We start from the raw sequence: 24,452 nt of genomic DNA, 5'->3' as shown, positions 1-24,452 counted from the left end.
TCAAGTAAGGTTATTGGAATACATCACAGGTTAGTGTCAAGGTCAGTGAAATTACATCATAGGTAAGAGTCAAGGCCATGTTTGAACAAAAGAGTTACATCAACTCTTTTTTTTTTGTTTATGTTTGGGAGGGTAACAGTTAAAATTGACACCCTGAGGCACTATTTGGTTTTTTTATTATACTAAATGTTTTAATCTACGGAGAACCGCACGCGCATGATTTACGCGCATATAACGATTTGTTGTGTTATCCGTTGTCAAGTGTGTTGCTAACGCTGAGGGTAATAGAACAGATTATCAACCGCGTCTTAACCAATTAGATTTCAGTATTTAGCATGAAAGTATAATAATCTTAACTGATAAAGGGGTTAACTGCAAAAAGATTGAATAAAAAATTATCAAATTACGATGTACTTTAGTTTTGTTTACTCGGAGTAAATGACAGGTTATAATCTATATCTTTTTGACTTCTAAAGATAATGAAGGAAATTAACTTTTATAAAAAATAAAGCCATTATTTTATGCATTTGAGATATATTTCAAATAATCAATCTTACAGGTGTTCTGAACTACCTTAATACAAATGAATAAGTGTGTGTGGGATTCTGTACAAATAGTAGGCTAACTTTTAAAATCTCATTATTTAAACAATGATACATGCTCTTATCTACTTCACTTTTTTTTTTTAATTTTTTATGAAAAGTGGGAAAATTTACGGCTGTTACAAGTAAGACAATGTGAAGTTTAAAACTCACTTTTATCAAGACATCACGTAAACATCAAATAGGCTATGTTTAGTAATGTCAGACAGACGTTCTATGTTACATGAATTAAGGAGTCAACTTCTTTCAGAGGTTTTTGAGATGAGTGTATCACAACACCGTTAGTTTTACAAGTCTTTCTGAAATCTTTATGATTCTAAATTATATATGTAATGAATTAAATTTTATTTTAAAAATTCTTTGTGCATTTAATGTAAATTAAGCTAATGTTAAGGCCGATGACGGTCGCATATTCCGGAATGCTCCTGCATGATGACGGCAAGCGACCATAAAAAGACCTTAATGTGAATGATGCCTACAGCTATCTTTAACATTTATGGTTCATAATAGTCATTTTATTCAAATCTGAGATTTTTACAGTTTTGCCAAGTCACCTTTCTGGTAAAAAGTGAAAGAAATGTGAAATTAATTTAAATTAATAAAATTGAATCATTGATTATATTCTGACAGCAGAATAGATCGATCACCGATCAATTATTGATTTAAGGAGTTGCTCTATTACTATGATAAATGAGATCAGAACCCGAATCACGAGGCATGTAATCTCTCTCTCTCTCTCTCTCTCTCTCTCTCTCTCTCTCTCATTTTCCCTCACATACACATCTTTTTTACTGTTTCTTTCACACCCTATCAAGCCATATTCTCTCTCTCTCTTTCTCTCTCTTTCTTTCTCTCTCTCTCTCTCTTCTTCTTCTTTCTCTTTCACATATACGTTTTCGCTCTTTTTTAATGAGATCGTTGCAATTTTTCTGTATCTTCATTATTTTTTTCTCTTTCTCAATCTCCTTTTTCTCACTCTCAATCTATCTCACACTCCATCTATCTATGTCTATATTTAATCGTTATCTCTTTCACTTTCGTTTTGCGTTTCTTTACAAAAAATACCATAGTTTATTAATTTTTGATAGCCTTATTTTTGTGGGAAACTCTGCAAAGAAGCCTTAATTGAAGCAAAATTGAATTATTGTCGTCCTGTACAAAAAATGAACTGCTATTTATTCCTTAAAAGAGAACTCTTTTTTCTGAAAAAAAAATATATATTTGATTTTTCAAATCTCATTTATCAAATACGTTTAAGTTACATGCAGACTTAGCATACTAGCAGATTTTTGCAGCAAAATAAACTTCTTAAAAATACAGCTCATATTGCTTTAAACTTTTTTTTGTTAAAGAGGCCCTTCAATAGTCGAATGATGGTAATTTCATAGGTTTTAAAGCCCTTGAACAGTAGACTTAACAGATTTAACAAAGTCCGATACACAATACACTTAAGATATCAACATTGAAATGTACTGATTTCGCAATTTTACTAATCTGAGAAAAGACCCTTCAAAGTTTTCTTTGTAAAATATATGTAAATTAGTTTACATTAGGTACTTTTCTCAAACCTTTTGACAATTTAGATGTTGTGAAGATTTTGAAAAGAACATTAATTGTGTTAAAGGGACATGGTCACGATTTTGATCAAAAAATTATTTTTCCGATTTTAATATTTACAATGCTTCAGAAAGGCATTTTTAACAGGCAACCGAAATTTGAGTGCCATTTGTTGAGTTATAGGCAAGTTACAGAGCTTGAAATTCTTCGCTATGTAAACAAAGGGTTTGTTTACATTTCGAACGTTCAAGTAAAATTCTCAGTCTTAAACCTAAAACGAATGTGTTTAACGTTAGGAACTGTTTATCTATGCTTAAAATTATTAAAAAGATAGACAAATAAGCTGGAAAAAGATTTTTTACTGGTATATTGAACGTATTTAAACAAAAACAGGACACGAGCCTTGTTTACATGACAAAGAATATGTGAGCCCTGTATCTTGCTTATAACTCAACGAATGACTCTCAAATTTTATTTGATCATTAGAAATGCATTGTAAATAATAAAAACATAAAAATAAAATTTAAAAATCGTGACCATGCCCCTTTAAATTGATATGTGACATTTTTTAATTTTTTAATTGAGAATTTTTTTTATTCAAGCACGTTTTGTGATATCGTTGGTTTTTCTCATTTTCAGACCCCACCACCAAACCAATAATCATTTTGTAAAGATTGCATTCTGTGATAAGTCTGATCTTCCTACAATTTTTATTTCGTTTTGACAAGTAAATAAAAAATAAATATTTCGACTTTAAATCTTAAAAAAATAAGTTTGTATCTTTTGGGTTCACCTTATTTTTCTCACTTTGTTTTTAAAGAGGATTGAAAAAAAATATTCAATGGGTGTATGATTTTTATCACACATGTATATTTAAAGGTAAGAGTTATGCTTCTTGATTCAAAGAAAATCATGCAAAACTGTTTTAAATTTTATATAAACGTGCTAATTCGTCCTAAATTATATAACATTTACAACAATTTTACATGTATCTAAATGGAATCAAGAGGCATAATTCATTCTTTTAAATAAACATTTTTACACATGCTTATATCGTACTAAGCATTAACCAACATTGTTTAGGTAATTGTTTTAAATGCAAAAATTGTTTACTTATTTTATGAACCAAATATTGATTCTTCATCAGTTCAAATAAAATATACTGTTCAATTTAGTACACATTTAAATGTAGCAGTTATGCTTATCAACAAAAACAAAGAATCAAACATTAAATTTAGCAATAACACATTTTTTCTATAAATTTGATTCAAGGTTTTGATAAAAAATGCATTCATTATAAAAGATTTTAAATGTGTTTACGTCACAGTGATGTGTTATCACTGCTAATTTGAAAGCCATTCTTGAATTTAAATGTATGAAAAAATATTTCATGACAAAAAAATTCCAAGAAAATGTGTGAACTTGGCAATTATTCCTCTCCTCAAAAAGTAAACCATTATTTTCAAACAATTTATATTCTTGAAGAATGCTTCGAAGGTTGAAATCATACTCCAGATTTCTTTCACTTTTTACTTAAAAAAGGAGGCCGACTTTAGTTTTCATTGCGCATGTTTTTGCGCATTCTAGTCTAATACAATTGATTTATACTTCTTATGAGATTTTTTCGATATCATATATAAAATTGAACAAAATAGATAAAATACAGAAAAAAATATTTATATTTCTGAAGTCATTTTTATTTTTAAACGATTTTTCTGTTGTGGGGTAGGGGAACGTTGGTATTGCGCTTTTATGGCGTTATGATTAAATGAGGCTATATAGGTGTACGATATAAGAAATAACATAAAAGAAAAAGTAAAAATTGCACGCCGTTGAAATTTTATATATAGAATGATGCTATCGTCGGGGATATCTTCCTTGTTATTTTTAATGAATCCATTTTACCAATCTTCATTCGTAATGATCCAATATATATAGAAAAATTTGGTGCATTTTGATAATTTGAGATCGCCCCCACTAAAAACCAGACGGTAGAATTTAGTATTTTTTACATATAAGGTAGGAATTGTTTTTACTTATCATATATAACAATTTGAGTAAAAAGCTATTTGCGGGTAGGCTAAAGCAACTCCGAGTTTAATGATCGTCAAAATTATGATCAATTTAAAAACTGTTTAGTTTTATGAAAACAGTGCTGAATATTAATACCAAGTGAATGTGTTCACAATGATATTATTTTTCCACTTCGGAATCGAGTCGATCTTTGAGGCTGCCGTGCCATGGTATCACGTGACAGTTAAAAATAGATAACTTTTTAGCCTTAAAATAAAATCAAAAAGTGTTACAGTGCCCCAAAGTTCATAAGTATGTATAATTAATAAAAATTCCATTACATAAGACTAACAGAGTTGTCGTTCCTTCGAGTGACGTCACAATGGATTTCTTGCTACAATAAATTGATCGGCAATCATGTTTATTAGTATAACTGCTAAAATCCTTTCGTTAGTCACATGAAATAGATATTGTCATTATTTATCGGAAACTCTCTCAACTTTAATTTTATTGAAAGTACTGAGCATTTTTTATTTGCTACAACAAAGCAGCAAAGGATTCTAGCAGCACTGTTCAAGTATTTTAGGTCATATACTATTGTTATTTACCAAAGTCATCTTTCATAATATACGGGGTAGTATTAAATTTTTGCCTTTTTTGTACACACTGACTGAGGAAGGGCTGGTCAAGCCATATAAATGTCTATCTGCTTACATTATAACAAACGCTGATAAAACAAAATATCCATGCCTGTATTATCCTGTAATATCCTAGCTGACACTCATCTAAACGAAATACAGAGAAATCGAAGATATATTCAGTTAGAAGAGTTTCTATTGATATTTTATGCCTGTAGTTTTTATAATTCAAACCAGAGATAAAGTTAAAATTGACATGTTTCTGAGTAAAATATGACATCATGCTACTTATTATGACGTCATATCGATCATATCGATCAGAGGAATTTGATCGCTGATCGTTGTAGTATTTTTTAATCTGCTTTGATGTGCGAAAAATGTTTACTATATATGTCTATATATACCTCTACTTTGATATGGTCCCTTAAAAGAACCATACGCTCGACTTTCTTAAAACTTTGCATATTAACTGAAGTTGGTTTCATATATATATGGATAAAAAAGAAAAAGTTTTGCTATTGTAGTTTTTCTGCAAAAACACCCTAATTGGCCTCCTTAAAAAGATTATAGAATATTATGTTTGTTTCATCAAAATGTAACCAAAATTTTTGGAAGCTATTACTTGTACAGCATTTCTCTATATGTTGTGTTTATTTCGTCAATTATATCACAGACACGCACACAGCAGGGGGAATAACAAATGGAGTCGGAAACCAAAACGCCCAACCAGTCTTAAGCAACGCAGAAGCAATCAAGGTAGCAGAGACGCTTGTTGACACAGCCAATCAGCTTCTTTCTATTCTCAAACGAGGCAGTGGTAAGTTTTAACAGTGCCGGCTCCTTAAATGTTTTATTTTTTGTGTGTTTTCTGAATGGTATATAGATGCATTTGCTTGTTTTGTCAAAAATTGCTTTTTTATGTGGTGTTGCATGCTATACAGCTGTCCGACGCTTTGTATACACGCTTTTCGCTATTTCTTGCTTATTTGAGCGAACCTGCTTGTCAGTTGGTCTTGATTTTTTAGTTCCCAGCGCTAAATCTCCAGAAAAGGATCCTCTGTATGGAGGTACAGTTTCAATTAGTTACCATTCTATTTATAGCACTTATGCAATTTGCTTCAATCAATTTACTTTGCTTACAGCACAACAAATTCATTTTAGAAGAATATTACAATGTATTTTACAATTTCCAAACAACAATATTAGTTTATATGATCTGTTTTTAACACGTTATTTCTTTGAAAAAATAAAACTTGTTGTTTATATCATGTGTTTGAGGTCTTTAGTTTGTCTCAATGGTAGATAGAGCTATACAGCCGCACTTGACGTGCTGCACTTTGTTCTAATTAGGTCTCACCACGCTTCCTCCTTTTCCCACCACGGACGCTTATTCTTTTTTCAGGTTACCTATAGATGTTCCCTAGAGTTCACCAGTGTGACTGGAGGTTAGATCAATGTTAGAACACCAAACAGGTTACCTATAGATGTTCCCTAGAGCAAACCATTATAAATACCCAACACATTTTAACAACACTAACATCCTCGTAGCATATACTTTTACCTAGACTTTTAAAGATAATTCAAGTAGAATCAAGTAGAATCAATAATTTCATGAGAACTTTCTATTACAGATTTCGAATATGTTTATTAAAAGATGTCTTTTTCTAAAAACAAATTTGCAGGAGATGTAGTTTGCTTAAACCTCTAAAAAATTCTTTCAAACACAGAAAATGAGGATTTTCTTTGAGAAATCTTTAAACCTTTTTTATCATTTAATGTCAGTATGCATTCAAAATTATCTGAGATTTTCGTTAATGCTGAGTAAATAATTGACAGCTAGCACATATTGATACTTCTTCGACGGAATAATCACCATATTTGTGTACTGTGGAATCATTACAATTCATGGAAGCCAATTTTCGTGGATTGCTTAAATTTTACATGTTCGTGGGGACGTAATTTCGGGTATTCTCGTAAACCCACAAAAGGATATATGACTTTATGCTTTTTTTTATTGATTCGTGGAGGATGTTAATTCGTGGATAAGAGGTACCCACGTATTCCACAAAAAATGAATCCAAAGTGTTTTGTTCATCAGCCTTTTCTTGATTTTATTCATCATTCTGACGAACCAATAAATTACCATGTCATATCTAATCATGGTACATGACAATACATTTACAAATTGTCAATAAAAGAAAACGCAAATGCGCTAACTAGATTAAAAGATAACCCCTTACATCTTAATTCAATGATTTAAAACCCTTTATAGCAATGATTGTCCATGGTTTGCTCCAACAAACAGTGAAATCAGTAAGACTTGACCAAACTGTTGATCCGATACCGGTTACCAATAGCTGTACACAGTTGTCATGCCTTGAAGAATGTTTTACCCAATTATTTACACTGTAACTAATAAAAGAAGCATGGTCCTTTGTATTTATGCCTTGTGAAATGTTTTACCAAATTACTTACACTGTCATTAATAATAGATACATGGTCAATTGTACTTCATGAATATACCCTATAGTTTCTGTCTTTCTGCATGGGTCTAAAGTTCAGTTTGATGATTTGTTATATCTTGGTAAGTAGATAAACGACCTATAGTGTATTAATCTGCAGTCACTGAAGCTTCATCCTGTCAGCTTCATCCATAGCACTTTAAGAAGTAAAGATTACGTTTTTGTCAATGTTAAATTTAATACAGTAACATTAGTTAAAATTAAATTTACACACACTTAACGGTAAATACATTCATTTAATTGTTCAAGTATCCTTACGTCACTTTTTAAAAATGTTTTATCAAATCATCCAAGCACCAGGCTTTTTAAAAAGCATTTTATTGTAAAATAACAAACAATAAAAAATAATAGTCCTGAAAATCCAAACTCATTTTCGTCCTATGCAAAGCTCAAAATTTTGGACATCTGAAGTATTGGCACAAGTACATTGCACGTGTTTGCACGGTAACTTGGGTATTGTGATGATTGAGTACATGTGTTGACCTATTTATCCCTGTAGCCCCCGCAGCTCTCTGTCCCAACGGCCGTCCCCAGGCTCAATGTAGTCCCGACCCCTGTCTAACCTGGGAGTGCGCCAACATCGCAGGAGTACAGTGCGAGTAAGTGAAATCGTAGGGAGAACGTTCTCCTCAAGGTAAAAAGTCAAACATCTTATTAACACATTGTACAAACTATGGAATTAAAGCTTGTCAGGATTCATTTTGTAGTTGGTTTTTGTTTATAGGAAAACATCGGGATTCAAGATTTCTCTGTAATTAAAAGTATAAGAAATGAATAACAAAATATTGAATAAATGAATGTTATCTACATATAGAGATAATCCCGTTGTTTTAATATCAACTTAACTAAAGGCAAATTTTGAAAATTTTCCATGAATTTTATATTTTCGTTTTATATCAGACGAACATGCGACTCCTGTGATCCAATGTTTAGAACACGTGGAAGTGACGTCACATCAATCTGTGAGATCAGGCGTATTCCCCGCCCTCTACACATGATGGCCGCTCCACTCTCACCGTTCGATACATTCGCTTCTGAAGGTAAATGAAATCAATCTTGCAATTAGATAACTCACTTTACCACGACATGTATTTTTTTTTAAACACTACGTCCAAAAAATGGCGGTTTAAATGTTTTGTTAGAATGTTTAAATAATTCTAATTGGTTGCCTGTCATTATATCTCAATGGTTAAAGTATTTAACGGTCTTATGTTCCGCAGATAACGAGACCAAATCAGCTTTGGAATTTTGTTTATATTTATTGAATCATTTTAATCTTAATACAAGTTTTCCTGGACAAAATTCAATGTGTAAAAAGGAGTCAACAACTTCATTTCCTTCAACTTTTTATGCAACATTTAAGTTTATGATCTAGATGAGTTAAAATGTTACTCCTCAATATTGAAATGAATATTCAAAATTGCAAGATTAGTGAAATTACACAAGTGCTTTGTGTTTAGTGTAAAAACTGGTTTGTGTGATCAATATAAAGTTTTGCCCTTTTTATTTTTAAGGTTTGCATCCTATTGAGAGAATGCTTCTTAGAGGAACCTTCCCGGCCAAATAATACTCCTCATTTTGTCTCTAACCAGCACATGGTGAAGTCATAAATGCCGGGAATTTGAATGATTCAACAGAATATTGGGACTGTAGTAGATGTTGTTTGCATGTGGAATTTTGAATTGTAGATACAATATCATTAAACAGTTGGTCAATAAACCTGCATGTCTGACAAGCGTATACAGGTTTTTAAAAGTTCTTCTGTACGAAATGGTGTATTTTATAGCAACTTCCTTCAGTCAAATGTATTTTATAGCAACCTCCTTCAGTCAAATGTATTTTATATAAACCTCCTTCAGTTAAATGTAACCTTCTTTTCTACTTTTAGTTGTTGGTATTTTGGGTAACGTTTTATGCATTGTGGAACCATTATGGGAATTTTAGACCTAATGATGTTTTATTTCAATCATACATGAAAGAGCAAATGTTTTTTCGTTTTCTTAAATTGAATTGATAATTTCACAATTTGACATAATATGATACTACATATCACATAAAACAAATTCATGATAAACCAAAACAATATCTATATAAATGCAACAAAAAACAAACTTCATCATTCATTGTTTTACACAAGTAAAGAAAAGAATAGAATTTAATGATTTCTAGATTTATGGAAAAAATTTATCAAAATGACATTATAAGGTCCTTTAGAGAATTAAAAAGTAGTTTTTCCCTATACCAAACATGTATTACCTCAGCCATTTGCCACTGATGCATAAAACAAAGTAAACTCTATACAATAAGCCAAGCATGTGTCTTTTCAACCATTTATTTCTGATGCACGAAACATCTGTGATGTTTTAATTGTTCGACGACATTACAAATGACGTCAGAGGTTTGTATTGCAGTAATAAGTGCCCTTGACCTAGATTTCCTGCCGGGAGACTACCTCGACAAACTTCGGGAAGAAACTCAGACCTCGACAGCACGGCCGTCACAGACCGGAAACGAAGATAACTATCTGAACTCTGATACAGTGAGGGTAAATAAAAAAGCAAACAAGAAAAAAGTTGCCAAGAAAAAAGACAAAAATAAGATTTTACGGAAAATGCAAAAACCGGAAATAAAAACCCCAACCACCACCCCGATTCCGCGTGTTTTGTCAAAACCAGATATCAGAAGAATCCAACAACCACCACTTAGTAGGGAACACATCACTGAACAATCGCTTGCAATTACCAAAAATCAAATCTATCAACCGAATTACCAATCAAATTCAGTCCTATCATCCCTTGTTGACCAAATACCACTGACTGCTCTGACACACTTGCTTCCTGGAATAAGTAGTTTGATAGAGTCTAGAAATAGAGTTTCTACCAAAAATCAGGGAACAGAGCTTTCACGTGTTGTCCAGGTACCAGTTGATTTCCAGTCACCGACTCCGACAAATACAGTCGTTCAGTACAAAAACAGGGAGACACAGGTACTTCCCCTAACTCCGTCCCAGTACAGGCGAATTAACCGTCATCCCAATAGAAACGCTATTTTACAGAGTCTAAGAGATATCCTTGGAGCTCGGCCACTGTCTCACATGCTTCAAGTTCCTGTATTGCCGAGTGGTTCACAACCGGAAGTCAGGCAGAAATCCAGTGCGCAGAATCTGAATGTTGGCCAAAGCAATGTAATTGACGTTAGTATACCGTTCCAAAGAAAAGGGATGGGTCCGCTTAAGTTCTTTAACTGAAATCCTTAAAATTATTTGTATGCTTTTTGTTTAAATGAACATTATCTTAACTGTTGTTGGCTTCTATCTTTAACTGTGTCTTGTTCACGATACGGTCAGGTATATTGCTTTTTTACAATGTTCCAAGTTTCTTTTGGTACAGTTTTGCAATTTAAACTCTGAGGTTTAATTGACTTGTAACATTGTAGAACTCGACATAATTGATTCGTTTCTTGAGGAATATGTATAGCTTACAGACATTGGTCTTAGAAATATACATATACCTATAGATTCAATCATCCTTCCTTTATTTCAGTATAATGTTTTTATCTAAGGAATAAGGAATCATTCTTTGAGAATAATGAGGTGATAATTTCGGTTGGGGCATGGTCAAATCCAATAAAGACCGAAGGTCAAAACATAAAAGGAAGGTACATGTCCTCCAGTATTTCTTGTTAAATCGTTATATTGTGAAAAATAATAATATGTAATCTTATCAACCGTATTAAAGTTTGTATGTATATTTACTTGATCACAAAATTAATGATTAATTTTTTTTAGACAATGTACATATAGTATATGTTTAATGTAATGAATAAATCAAATTAAAAGAGTTTTTAGCAACATAGAAAACGCTACATAAAAAAGTTGCTTAAAAATTTAGATGGTTGTTTGTGCATACAAGTTCAATGGTTTCCTAATCTGTTGATCTACTTTAAAGTGATGTTGTAGCTCTCACAATATATCTACGATGAGAATGATATATATTTAACGTGCGTTCTTTGGCAATTAATGCAGGATATGAAAGTGGTGAGATTGCAGGAACACTCCATAGCCTGCGTTAGCAATGAAGTATTCAAACAGACGTAGTCACAGTTAACGGTAATCAAACAGACGTAGTCACAGTTCACGGTAATCAAACAGACGTAGTCACAGTTCACGGTAATCAAACAGACGTAGTCACAGTTCACGGTAATCAAACAGACGTAGTCACAGTTCACGGTAATCAAACAGACGTAGTCACAGTTCACGGTAATCAAACAGACGTAGTCACAGTTCACGGTAATCAAACAGACGTAGTCACAGTTCACGGTAATCAAACAGACGTAGTCACAGTTCACGGTAATCAAACAGACGTAGTCACAGTTAACGGTAATCAAACAGACGTAGTCACAGTTCACGATATTCAAACAGACGTAGTCCCAGTTCATGGTAATCAAACAGACCTAGTCACAGTTCACGATATTCAAACAGACCTAGTCACAGTTCACGGTAATCAAACAGACGTAGTCACAGTTCACGGTAATCAAACAGACGTAGTCACAGTTCACGGTAATCAAACAGACGTAGTCACAGTTCACGGTAATCAAACAGACGTAGTCACAGCTCACGGTAATCAAACAGACGTAGTCACAGCTCACGGTAATTAAACAGACGTAGTCACAGTACACGGTAATCAAACAAACGTAGTCACAGTTAACGGTAATCAAACAGACGTAGTCACAGCTCACGGTAATCAAACAGACGTAGTCACAGTTCACGGTTATCAAACAGACGTAGTCACAGTTCACGGTAATCAAGTGTCCTCAAACAAAGGACGTGTTAAAAGTGACTAATACATCTGATGGAAAAACATCTTAAAAATATAAATTGATTTAAGAGTAACATATGCAATGTATTTCTTTAAAAATAACGTTATATTACACTTTTCCACTTTCTTTTTAAATTTTCATTTCATTTTCATGTGTTTTTCATTTTTACAGTGCATTATTATTTTAAAGAATAGTCCCATATTGTCGTATATTGCTTGTTAAAGGGGCATGGTCACGATTTTGGTCAAAAATTATTTTTTCGATTTTAATGTTTACAATGCTTCAGTAAGGCATTTTTAATAGGCAACCAAAATTTGAGTGTCATTTGATGAGTTATAAGCGAGTTACTGAACTTACAATTCTTCGCTATGTAAACAAAGCGTTTGTTTACATTTTGAATGTTGAAGTGAAAATTCAAGTTTTAGACCTAAAATGAATGTTTTAATCGTTAGGAACTGCTTCTTTATGCTTAAAATGAATAATAAAGAAGACAAACCATCTTGAAAATATTACTTATTAGGTTTGTTACTGACTGTTTAAAGAAATTTGTGGGGTCGGTAAAGTCCATAGAAGGCGAGGCGAAGCCGAGCCTTCTATGGACTTTACCGACCCCACAAATTTCTTTAAACAGTCAGTAACAAACCTAATAAGTGTTTTGTTTTGTCGAGGACCTAAAGTTTGATATGCAAACAAATATTTGTGTAGAAAATCAGTTCAAATAACGTTACGTCCGCCATGTTGCCCTATAAATTTTGACGCTTGCCTTCTAAAGAAATTTGTAAGGCAGCCACGTGACGCGTTTCATCCAATGACGTCCCGACATTCTAGTCCGAGGCAAAACAAAGATTTTTAATAGTATATCCAACCTATGTAAACAAAAACAGGTCACGAGCCTTGTTTGCATGACGAAAAATTGTGAGCCCCGTATCTTGCTTTAAAACTCAACGACTGGCACCAACACGTCATTTGATCATTAGAAATACATTCCTAAAGCATTACAAACAATAAAAACAGAAAAATAAAATTTGACCAAAATCGTGACCATGCCCCTTTAAACAAGAGAGAAAAAATAGAAAGAGACAAACAGACAGACGAAGACAATTAGACACACAATATCAAATTATCAGAAATAGTTTCTAATTTTAAGTTGTAGAATCTTATTGGATTGCTTGTGTATTACTTCATGACAAGTCTATTTTGTTTACTCGTTTTCCGGAAATTTTTAAATCACGTACACGATCAGAATTCATGATGATATCAACAATCACGTACACGATCAGAATACATGATATATCAACAATCACGTACATGATCAGAATACCTGATGATATCAACAATCACGTACACGATCAGAATACCTGATGATATCAACAATCACGTACACGATCAGAATACCTGATGATATCAACAATCACGTACACGATCAGAATACCTGATGATATCAACAAACACGTACAAGACCAGAATACCTGATGATATCAACAATCACGTACACGATCAGAATACCTGATGATATCAACAATCACGTACACGATCAGAATACCTGATGATATCAACAACCACGTACAAGATCAGAATACCTGATGATATCAACAATCACGTACAAGATCAGAATACCTGATGATATCAACTTTTCACTATTGGTTCTCTAAAAGTCTACAATCACATAAATAAATGTGTAACCACAGATAATGCTACCATAATAAGGGATCCAAAATATGTGGATAAAATTGGCTTATAAAGCTGAAATGCATTTTTAAGTTTAAAAAAATAAGAAATTGCTCGTCTCTTAGTATACCGTTTACATTACTTAATACAACAATAACTGCAAGAACTGGAGATAAGATAAACAGAGAAAAACCCTATTTAATGGAGTAAAGAACTACACGTTATATGTAACATTAGAACAACCCCCCTTCCACACATACAGACACACACTATTAGCATACCACCTTTAAAAATAACGCAAATACAACTTTTGAGGTTTTTTTTATATAGTTAGAATGCCAATATAGTTTAGCTTAATCGTCGAATTGAGTTGTATACAAACAATTTCCGTATACGAATTGTACTCGTTGTTGCAGTCACGTGCTTATATAAACTTCCGTCTAACATATTTGGGAGTGCACAGAGAAGCCTTGAATCTACTAAGCTACACAATCTTTAACACCTAATTGTTTTCTACAAGTAGCAAGAGTGTTTTCAAAAAAGTTTAATGTGGTAAGTGAAATTTACTTCTTTTTTTTAAAAAAGAGACCAGAGATATGAATTCGCATTTGTGCATAGTATCAATGCGGAAGTGACATCTAGTCTAACCAGTTTTGTGTGAACCAACAATATAACATTTCATGTTTCACAATCCACAGTATACTTATTTATGTATTTAGTTAAATCGGTTTTGTGTGAACCAACACTACCTCATGTCATAATTACCATTCGTTAGACTTGTTTGACATCAAAACGTGTAGCTAAAACAGACATACTATTTTGTTTTTGGGTTTTTTTTTGGTTTTTTTTTTGGTTTTTTTTTGGGGGGGGGGGGTCATTAAAAGTTTTGATTAGTAAAGCAAACTGTTTATTGATATGTGACGGGATAATTTTAGTTTGTTGTTTTCTACACAAATTATTTAGGGTCAATCTAAGCGTGTTTAAGGTTGTTTTTCTTCTTCTTTTTTGACTACATGGCAATATGTAGTCATATGACTATGAATATAGAGGGGACAGTCCTTTTCCGAGTTACCATGTTTAACGTTAAACTGATACTGTTTCAAGAAATCAATACTTCACATATTTATTGAATTTTAAGTCAATGTAAACCTAATTGTTTTGTTTTTGTCATTGATTAATTTATAGCAATATGTGTCTGTTGTTTGTTAAAAAGTAATTTTATTGAAAGGCTATTTGTTTCTAGTGGTTTGTGACCTTTAACAAACCATTTATTAATAAGTGTTACATAAAAATTCATTTAAATGCAGACATATCATTGGTGTTTACATATAGTTTGATCCAAACATATTTATTTAACACTTCAGATACGAAGAAAAAAAAATCTTAATGAGAGAGAGAGAGAGAGAGAGAGAGAGAGAGAGAGAGAGGGAGAGAAAGAAAGAGAAAGCGAGAGAGAATATAGTTTAAAGTACACAGAGAGAGAGAGAGAGAGAGAAAGAGAGAGAGAGAATATATCTTAAAGTACACAAAGAGAGAGACAGGGAGAGAGAGAGAGAGAATATAGTTTAAAGTACACAGAGAGAGAGAGAGAGAGAGAGAGAGAGAGAGAGAGAGATGTACTGAGTAGTAAGTTGAGTCTATAGACGATAATTCTCTGTTTCTAACACCACCGGCCCTAAGAGCCTTAGTCATTGGTCAGGATGTAGCTCCTTCACACTGGAGGTACAATCTCACATTAGATCTGTTTCCTTGTTTTGTACAGCCTGATGTAAAAGATCACTCACACGATACATTTCACGATTCTGTGTTAATATTATTCATGCCTATCACCATTTGACCTCTTTTCTGACGTGATTTACTTTATTGACAACAAAATATGTCAAATGCTACTATTCCTTCTCAAAATTGTTGTAGAACTGCTTTATAATGAAGTGGTGAAATGAGAAATGATCGGTAAGATGTTTAATATAGCATTAGTAAAAGTCAAGATATATATTTCGTTTAAACTGGAGATTAACTTTCGGTAAATATTATTTCTAACTTAAAAATATCTTTAATAAGACTGCTTTAAAATGAGGTGATGAAGTAACCTATGACCGGTTAGATGTTTAACCGCCCCCCCCCCCCCCCCCCCCCCCGCATCTTAAACAGCAGTCCTCAAAGTTTTAGTAAAGATTCAGAAAGACATTAATTTAAGCTGGAAATTTCATTTTTTTTGTGCGTGTATTTGACACAAAGTAATTTCAATTATTAACATGAAGGTAGCGGCATTGTAGGAAAATACATAACCTGCGTCAGCGGGTTATGTAAATTTTAACTGCAAGAAAGCATTTATTGATCAATTTAACATCTATTTTAACCAATTAATAATTGATTATGAAAAGTAAGTTAAATTCACTAAATTACTGTTAATGTACATAAGTAGGTTAGCTAAAAGAAAGACAGCCAATTCGTCTCCTGTGAGAATTGAGTCTGCCATTATCATAAATATTTCATGCAGTCCGTGATTTTCTTAGGTCGCTGTAGGTTTTGACCAATCGATAAATCAGGTGTGTCAATTTCAGTCCTGTCAGTTTCTTGTCAGTTTTAGCCGCTGTAGATTTCGACCAATCGATAAACGAAGCGTGTAGATTTTAATTTGTCTATTTCTATAGAGCTATGAATTAACTTTAAGTTTCCTTAAGAAAAAGAGGGAATAATACTTTGTAGATGTAAATATAACATTTTGATATGGATTCTGAACAACCAACGTCTCCCATAGACAACTAACGTTAGTCCCATTATATGTGTATAGATCGTTAGTACAACAATACAACTTATTGTAAGAAGAGCAATGTGAGCAATGGGGTATTATTCAACCAAATGAAATACAGGCAATGATTTGATCTTTCAAAATAATGGGCCCTTACATGCATGTTGTAGAGAGAGAGAACATCGTCATCATTGACGTCTATGTTGCAGAGTGGGGAGAGTCATATTTTATTGTTTAGAGAGATACATAAAATACAGGGACATTGAGAGAGAGAGAGAGAGGAGAGAGAGAGAGAGAGAGAGAGAGAGAGAGAGAGAGATTTACTGGCAATCTGTTTTATAAATAAAATATGCAATGCTACATTGTACAAAAAGTGCACAAAAAATTCCTGGGTTAAAAAAAAAAGCTAATTCTAAGTACATGGTGTAAGTGGTTGGAATTAGCTGTCAAGTATATAATCGAACTTTGTGCAAAATAAGGAAGTTAGAATGACGAAGGGTGAGTCAGATTGTCATATCGGCGCGTAATCCCTGTTTCTAACAGCGACCCTTAAAGTTTTAGTCATTGGCCAGGAAAAAGATCCTTCACACTAAAGATCAAGTTCAACTTAAAGTTGTTTTCTCTTCTGGTAAAGTTAAACGTGGTCTTGTTAAAAATTCAAAGCATCGTAGATAAAAATTGTCATAGTTTTCAGTATTTTTTTTTACTTATTTATTTATTTACAATATCCTGATGTGGATCCTGGAAAACCACCGTCTCCAACGGTCAACTAACATTATTCCTATTGTATCTATTGTATGTGAGAGAGAGAGAGAGAGAGAGAGAGAGAGAGAGAGAGAGAGAGAGAGAGAGAGAGAGAGAGAGAGAGAGAAGAGAGAGAGAGAGAGAGAGAGAGAGAGAGAGAGAGAGAGACTCGCAATAAGTTTTGAAAACAACAAATATCCAAATCAACTGTAGAAAAAGTGCACAAAAACTCCTATATTCTGTCCCGAGTTTTTACTTCCACTACTTTTTGCCTGATATATTCATAACAGTAGACACCTTTGTGCTCAAATTACGTTCATCCACTATATAATATGAACAAAGTCCAGATTATCTGTTTTGAAACGCCCCCTCTACTGCTTCAGGTTTCAATACACATCCCAAAATTAAAAGTCTACGGAGATTTTGCATTGATCAGGCATTAATAAGGGTGCAAAACACAGTTTTATATGTAACGTTATGAGGACGTTTTCAGATGAGGGGCAAGCAAAACTGACCCCTATAAAAAAAAATTATAAAAATATGTTACATTTATATCTATATATCAATAGAAAGATAAAATCGTAAATTGTTTAAATACTTAAGAATAATGCACATGAAACTTAATGCTAGAATTAATTCGGCACCCAAAGCATGCGGAAAATAGACAAACGGATGCCTCTAAATGCAGTACACCCATGCATTTTAGGCTCCCCTAAAAGTAGAATGCAAATAAATCAACCATTTTAATTTCTATACATTTTAAAGAACACGTCCTTAGGCATCATTGTATAGTATTTTCAGGGTACATTCGCCAGCTTTTAAAAGAGCTATATTACGGTACCGTTAAAAAATTCATGAATTTCTGCATGTGTAAAATCCGGATGTTTTTGGAGTAACCTCCCTTTATTTTAGAGTCTCAAACAATTAATTTTTAAATTTTTAAGGTTTTCCGCTGGGAGCGGGAAACCTTACTATTATTCTGAAAAAATTTCAAATTTCTTATTATTTTTTTTTTTCTTCTAGACGCCAACTTTGATCCTTAATATCTCGCTCGTTTGTTCACCGATTGTTTTGAAATTTTCAGGACTGATAACATGCCGCGTGATGTTGTCGTTGCCTATTTTAGTTGAGGAAAATCCCTATCCAGTTTTGAGTTATTCCCCTTTTAGTAAAATTTAACGACTCCTTTTGTCCAGGGGGTTTAGTTTTAACGATGACTGGCAGAGTCTCAAAGATGGGCTGGTTTGGAAGCTAATACATTGAATTTGTGCGAGATATATTTTATTTATTATTTAAATGCAAATAAAAGGGGTGGTGTGGATGTTGAAACAAGGGTAAGAAAAAAAATCAAAAAAATTCGCGTATTTTCCGTGTTAGTTTTCTACCTGATAAAAATTTGTTATAACATGTATTTTAAAAGTTCTTGGTCTTACTCAGACCTTTCATTCGGTATGCCGAAAAAAGGGCTGGCCCTTATAATTAGGGAGTTAGAGGCGTCCAAAGTTTCTTGTCAATAACTTAAAAAGGAATAAAAATTTCTAATGCATTATTGAAGCAAAATTGTAAAGAAATTAATTTTGAATCCTTCTAAAGTATTCAATTTAATGTTTTCGTAATTTATAGTCAGTATTTGCAGAAACAATTGTTGTCAGCTCGGTCCATTTTTGTGGGGGTGCGCACGTTTATGAGGTTATGAAAGGGCTTCTTGTAATGCACTAACTGATACATGTAGTGCGCAAAAATAATTCCACATAAAATTCCCAAATGTTTTTATTCATATGTACATTTTCATTTCATATAGATGAACCTCTTTGACCTTATTTTTGTTGTTTGTTTCATAACTGTGCCCCTGTCTATATTTAGATGCATTACGAGACTCAGGTAACCGATCGATAGGAGAGTCGCTAGCTGTATTCAGGCCGTCGCCTAGACGATAGTGCATGTGCTTGTAGAGCTGGACGTACACGTTTAACGCGTCGCCCCACTGTGTTACTGTAACAGAGACATTTTGAATTGTTTCAGTACTGGGAGATGTGTTAATAAAATGGTTCCAACGCATGGTAATTAAACTCAACTTTTCTACAATACGTATACACGGCCGTCTGATAAAGCACAATGTGTATTACTGACATGACAAATGTACGCTGGCAATTTAAACGAACGCGGGATTGCTACCGATAGAACAATTCTTTTAAAGCCAAAAAAAAAAAAATACTGATTTGCGATGGATATAATATAATTATCATCGTGGAGATGATTTTAAAAAGTGAACTTAATATTCGTATACGATAATATTTGAATCCAAAGCCGCTAGTTTTAAGTTACGGTTATCAGGGATATTAATTATGACTTGCCCCGCGTTTCAGGTTTTTTACTTGCAAAACATCTACAAACGAAAATACCAAACAACCTCCAGCAGCAACTTATAAATTATTTATTCCATACACAATTCTAAAGAGGTAATTAAATAAATTTTATAAATGCTTTTTACTTGTATACATTCGCTATCTTCCATGGAAAAAAGTGGCATGGAAAAAATGTTGTTCAATGTTCATCAAATACGTTGTAGTCTTAGCAATCGAAAATAATTAACAAACTGTATATAGATAGATTGACATATCAACAAACATTCAGACCCGCAATGTGTTTTTTTACAAGTTCTATAAAATGTAGAATCAATGACTGAATTCTTTACCGTTTTCCGTGTTGGTTATTTTGAATCACGTGTGTAAGTTATGTGTAGCCATATAGATGAACACTTTAAGTGTTTAATTTTTATAAGAAATTTTGTACATGCAGAGCAATGCAATGCTAGGACAATTAAATTCCAACATTGTATATGGTGAGGCCGGTGTCGTATAATTTAAGGTCCGCCCTGTAAAATGGTCCGGGGCGGACCATAAATGTTAACATTTAAGGTCCGGCTTTGCACTAAAAGGGTCCGGCCCGTATAAGAAAAGGTCCGCCTAACATAAAAGGTCCGGGTATATTTTTAATTTGTATTTGTTTCCTCAATTTCGAGTATTTTGTTATAAAATAAGTGGCATCATTTTGTAACTCTTTAAAAGGAGCACTTACCCGAGGTGAGTTGGTAAACATCCATCACACAGTGTAAATGAAAATACATTATTTTACATGTACATGTAGTTAGGACACACATAAACAGTTTAAAACTGGTGGGGTTTTTTTTTATTTCAACATAAATTTTGCAAGTCGATCTTATAAAAACAGGAAAAGAAACTGATTGGTGTCATTAATAAAACAATGGCTTCAGTTAGGTGTTATATACACACACACACACCACCCTGCAGGTGTGAAGGGTTCACATCTTCGAATTCAGGTGTTTGACTTTTTGAAATGATCATGTATTTTAACAATGGATATTTTATACGTCCTCTTTTTGCACATCTTTCCAATACGATACACGCTTAAAAACGTGACCCATAACAAAATTATAAGAAATTAAACACAGTCCTGTAAGATTAGTAAAGAGCCACATTCCTTCGGATGTCTTAGCAGTTTGTATCTTAAAAGAATTTCAGGGGATTCTGTTCCTTAAAAAGAAAATAGTTGTGTGTAAAGGGCAAATGTTGACACTCCGTCCGGTAAAATTTTATTTTAAATTCCTGCCTGCTACACGCACATATAGTATTAGGTTTTTTTTCTCATAAGTATCATATAAACATTATGAAAAAATAAGAAGGCCATTAGATGAAAATCAATACCGTCAGACAAATAGGACAAACCGACCGTAATATTTTAAGATTATTTCAACGAGACGCATTGGATTTCAGGCCTTTGTCACATTTTTAAAAAGTCGTCGGATAAACTCAATTATAAATTTGTTTTACTACAGCAACTTCTCTTTCTTAACAATACATTAAGTTTCCAGTCTTTTTAGTGACACAATACATGTATATATACATGTACCTGGTCTCATTCCTTTAATTGGAATATCTTACGATGAAAATCAATTATTTAAATACTATTATAAATAATGTGTAACTTTAATCTGAATAAATTAAAAAAAAAACCTATGCTAAAGTCACTTTTATGTCCACTCCAACAGTAAGAGGATCAAGTGAAAAATTTCACTACAAGAATCAATATTAAAAAGTAGGGAGTGGGGGTGGCCTTTCCCTGATGCTATGTGCCTAATGGTTAGGTCTAACTTTACATGGTGTGTGCAAATTATCGACAAAATACTCCTGGTTTTCTTTTTTCAGATTCTTAAACAATTGGTCAAAATCTAACCCGCTATCAATATTTGATATTCCACAAAGTAATTTATTAAAATAATACGGTCATACATAAACCATACGCAAATGGCCGACTGGATTATGTAAACAAAGACATCTTTAAGACACAAGTACATTAGCAAAAGAGAATAATTAATTCATTTAACTTTAATAAATGACTACGGGTAGGACCTTTTCTTATAGGGGAAAGCCGGACCTTAAATGTTAACATTAAGGGTCCGGCCGGACCATTTTACGGGGCGGACCTTAAATTATACGACACCGGTCAGACTGATACTGGTTCTGCTTGTTCTACAAATAGCGAATGTAAGACGAAGTATTTTGGTGTTATATTTTAAACAAATATAAATATTGCTTTTTTAAAAGCTTGCATTACTCAACAAAGTATTTTATTGGAATCATTCTTAGTTACCTTAACTGCATATGTACCGCTCGGTCTGTATCCCGGAAAAATTGACTACCATCCGAAATTTTTCATACAAGGTCTGCAGACTTGCAGCTAACATTACCTTTAAAAATACATTTTAGAATTTGCCGCTGTTTATAAATTCATTAAAAAGACGCGCAGAATCAAGTGGTAATATGTCGTTTGATATGGGATTTATGACGTCTATTTATATTGTTTTCATCAAAATTATTTCATTATTACAAGCTTGTGGGTGGAATGAAATCAGTTTCACATGTTATATGACATAAAGATGTCCTCTCCCCACTTTTTCTCGCAGCAACTATTTTTTTTAAATTTACATAAAAAGTTGAATTATCATGGAGTTGCCCCCCCCCCCCCCCCTTTTAAAAAAATGGTATGAAAATCATGATATTATGAGTGAAATTTTGAAAATTTTGGAAAATTCTTTAAAAAAAAATTCTTTTTTTGCTTGTCAAGATTTGTTGGATGAGTTTGCCCCCCCCCCCCCACTTTCAAAAACGATGCTACGTGCTTGGAAATTACTCATGTCTTTATTTCCCTCTTTAATAAACAAAACAAACTAACAAACATAACCGATCCAGATAAATATAATTACATGTATCAAAAATAAACTTCAAAAACAAACTACACATTCATCCTTCACCCACAATATTGCCTTTTCGATATTTGTCATCGTTGTAGACCCGTGTAACAATCTGTTACATTATATATGTAAGTAGGTGCTTGCACAACAAAGAAACCCTTGCTGATCTACATTTATTATTACATTTATTATTATATCATAAACGCATACAAAGAAAAAATATATTTTGATTTATTTTTGAATTTCTTATGATGTAAAAAAAAAAGAGAAGAAATTGGTTCTCAGTCTCTCTTTATGCCTGTTTGTTAGCGGATAATCCAAGTTCATTTTGAATATCCTTTTGTAATTTAAAAAATGCGATGTAATTTTTTTCATGCAATATTTCGGATAAAGCAATGAAGAATTGTTTCTTGAAACTTTATTAGACCATAAAATTGTAAAATGCTAACATTGAAAATTGTGCCCGATTTCTTTCTTTTTTTTTTAAGGTAAAACTTATTTGATTTAAAAAATGATTCTTTGAGACAAACAAATTGACATAATCAATAAGAGTTTGACAATCTCTAACTGCAGGTCTGTAGCTTTTAGTCAGAAAAAGAATCGGATGGACGACCTAGGACACAGATCGTCCATCCGAATTTCTTGAAAATTGCCATTATTTTCGTACGCGGACGCAGTACTCACCGAGACTAAATGGTTCGTATCTTAAGTTTTAACTGCTTTGAAAGGTTATATTGGTTTTCTGATAATTATGAACATGAATATTTAAAAAAAAAAATGGTTAAAATTATAGTAAAATTACCGGCATCGGTCTTCTCCGTGCGCGGATCTAGAAGGGGAAGGGTTCCACCCCCCCCCTCCAGCGAAATTTCTTTCAATTACGTGTACATTATAAACTTACCAAATATGCCTCGGACATCCCTTGGCAAACTCAAATAACCGTCTGACTTTTCAACCCCCACCCCGGAAAAATTTTCTGATCCGCGCATGTTCCCCCTCCTCGAAATACAAAATTATTCTTCAAAACCCCTTGTAAAATTTCCAGGATCTCCGCATATATACTAAGAGATTCAATGGCGCTTGCGTTCGATAAAAATGCGTGTAAAACGTTTGCCAATGGTCTTTTTACCTTCGTACCGGGCATAACCACAGTCCCACTCTGTGAATAAAATGCGGCGATTCAAACTAGAGACAACGTGTTAAGATCTGTATTTGCTTATAAACATGTAGTATCATCGTGCAAAATGCACTGTTCAATTATAATTTTTTTTATTACTTTACTTGTAAAATTCGTAATTTTTCTCACAGTTTATATCTTACAAAGTTACTTTTTTATTTAGTGATTGACACTTTTCAGACTTTATATGTGATTTCAAAGAGACAGAGTGTCATGTCTCAAGGACTGTTAATGTCTTAAAACATCATTGTGCAATTATCAGATTTTCATTTCTTGGACATTAAAGACTCACTGAGTTTATTTAATTATTTTATATCTGTGAACCTTTCACTCAGCTTACTTATATCATTACCTGTCAATTTATACTCATTGTTAAGATTCTTATAAATAGTTATGTACAATTCTCAATGCGCAGTCTGGAATACGGCGGCCAGCCCCGGCCACGTCCGACTCTCCCAGGGTCTTGAGTCCGGAGGCCACTACTGGCCATATCCGAATTGTTTGTAACATGTCTGTCTGTTAAATTGTTATAATGTTGCCATCGTTGAGTCTCGTCCAATAATGTGGAATCTTGCATCAATTGCCTGTTTATTTCTCTGGAACTGTATACTGGTGGACCTTCGGGAATACGGCAAACCTACCCTTCGTTTTAGCTTACGGCCCACAGCGCGCCACAGCCTTATACCTTA

General features: G+C 33.2%; 1 protein-coding gene and 1 pseudogene across 4 annotated transcripts in view; both read left to right on the top strand.

Annotated features, from left to right (window-relative positions):
- The window catches only part of LOC128171010 (uncharacterized), a 555,905-nt gene that overhangs the window by 283,290 nt on the left and 248,163 nt on the right, over nucleotides 1-24,452 (top strand). The window lies entirely within an intron of this gene.
- The window catches only part of LOC128171013 (uncharacterized), a 136,583-nt pseudogene that overhangs the window by 16,999 nt on the left and 95,132 nt on the right, over nucleotides 1-24,452 (top strand).

This window comes from Crassostrea angulata, chromosome 2 (assembly GCF_025612915.1).
Source record: "Crassostrea angulata isolate pt1a10 chromosome 2, ASM2561291v2, whole genome shotgun sequence".
Lineage (NCBI taxonomy): Eukaryota > Metazoa > Mollusca > Bivalvia > Ostreida > Ostreidae > Magallana > Magallana angulata.
Note: the sequence above shows the minus strand (reverse complement) of the source record. Positions and strands in the feature narration are given on the sequence as shown.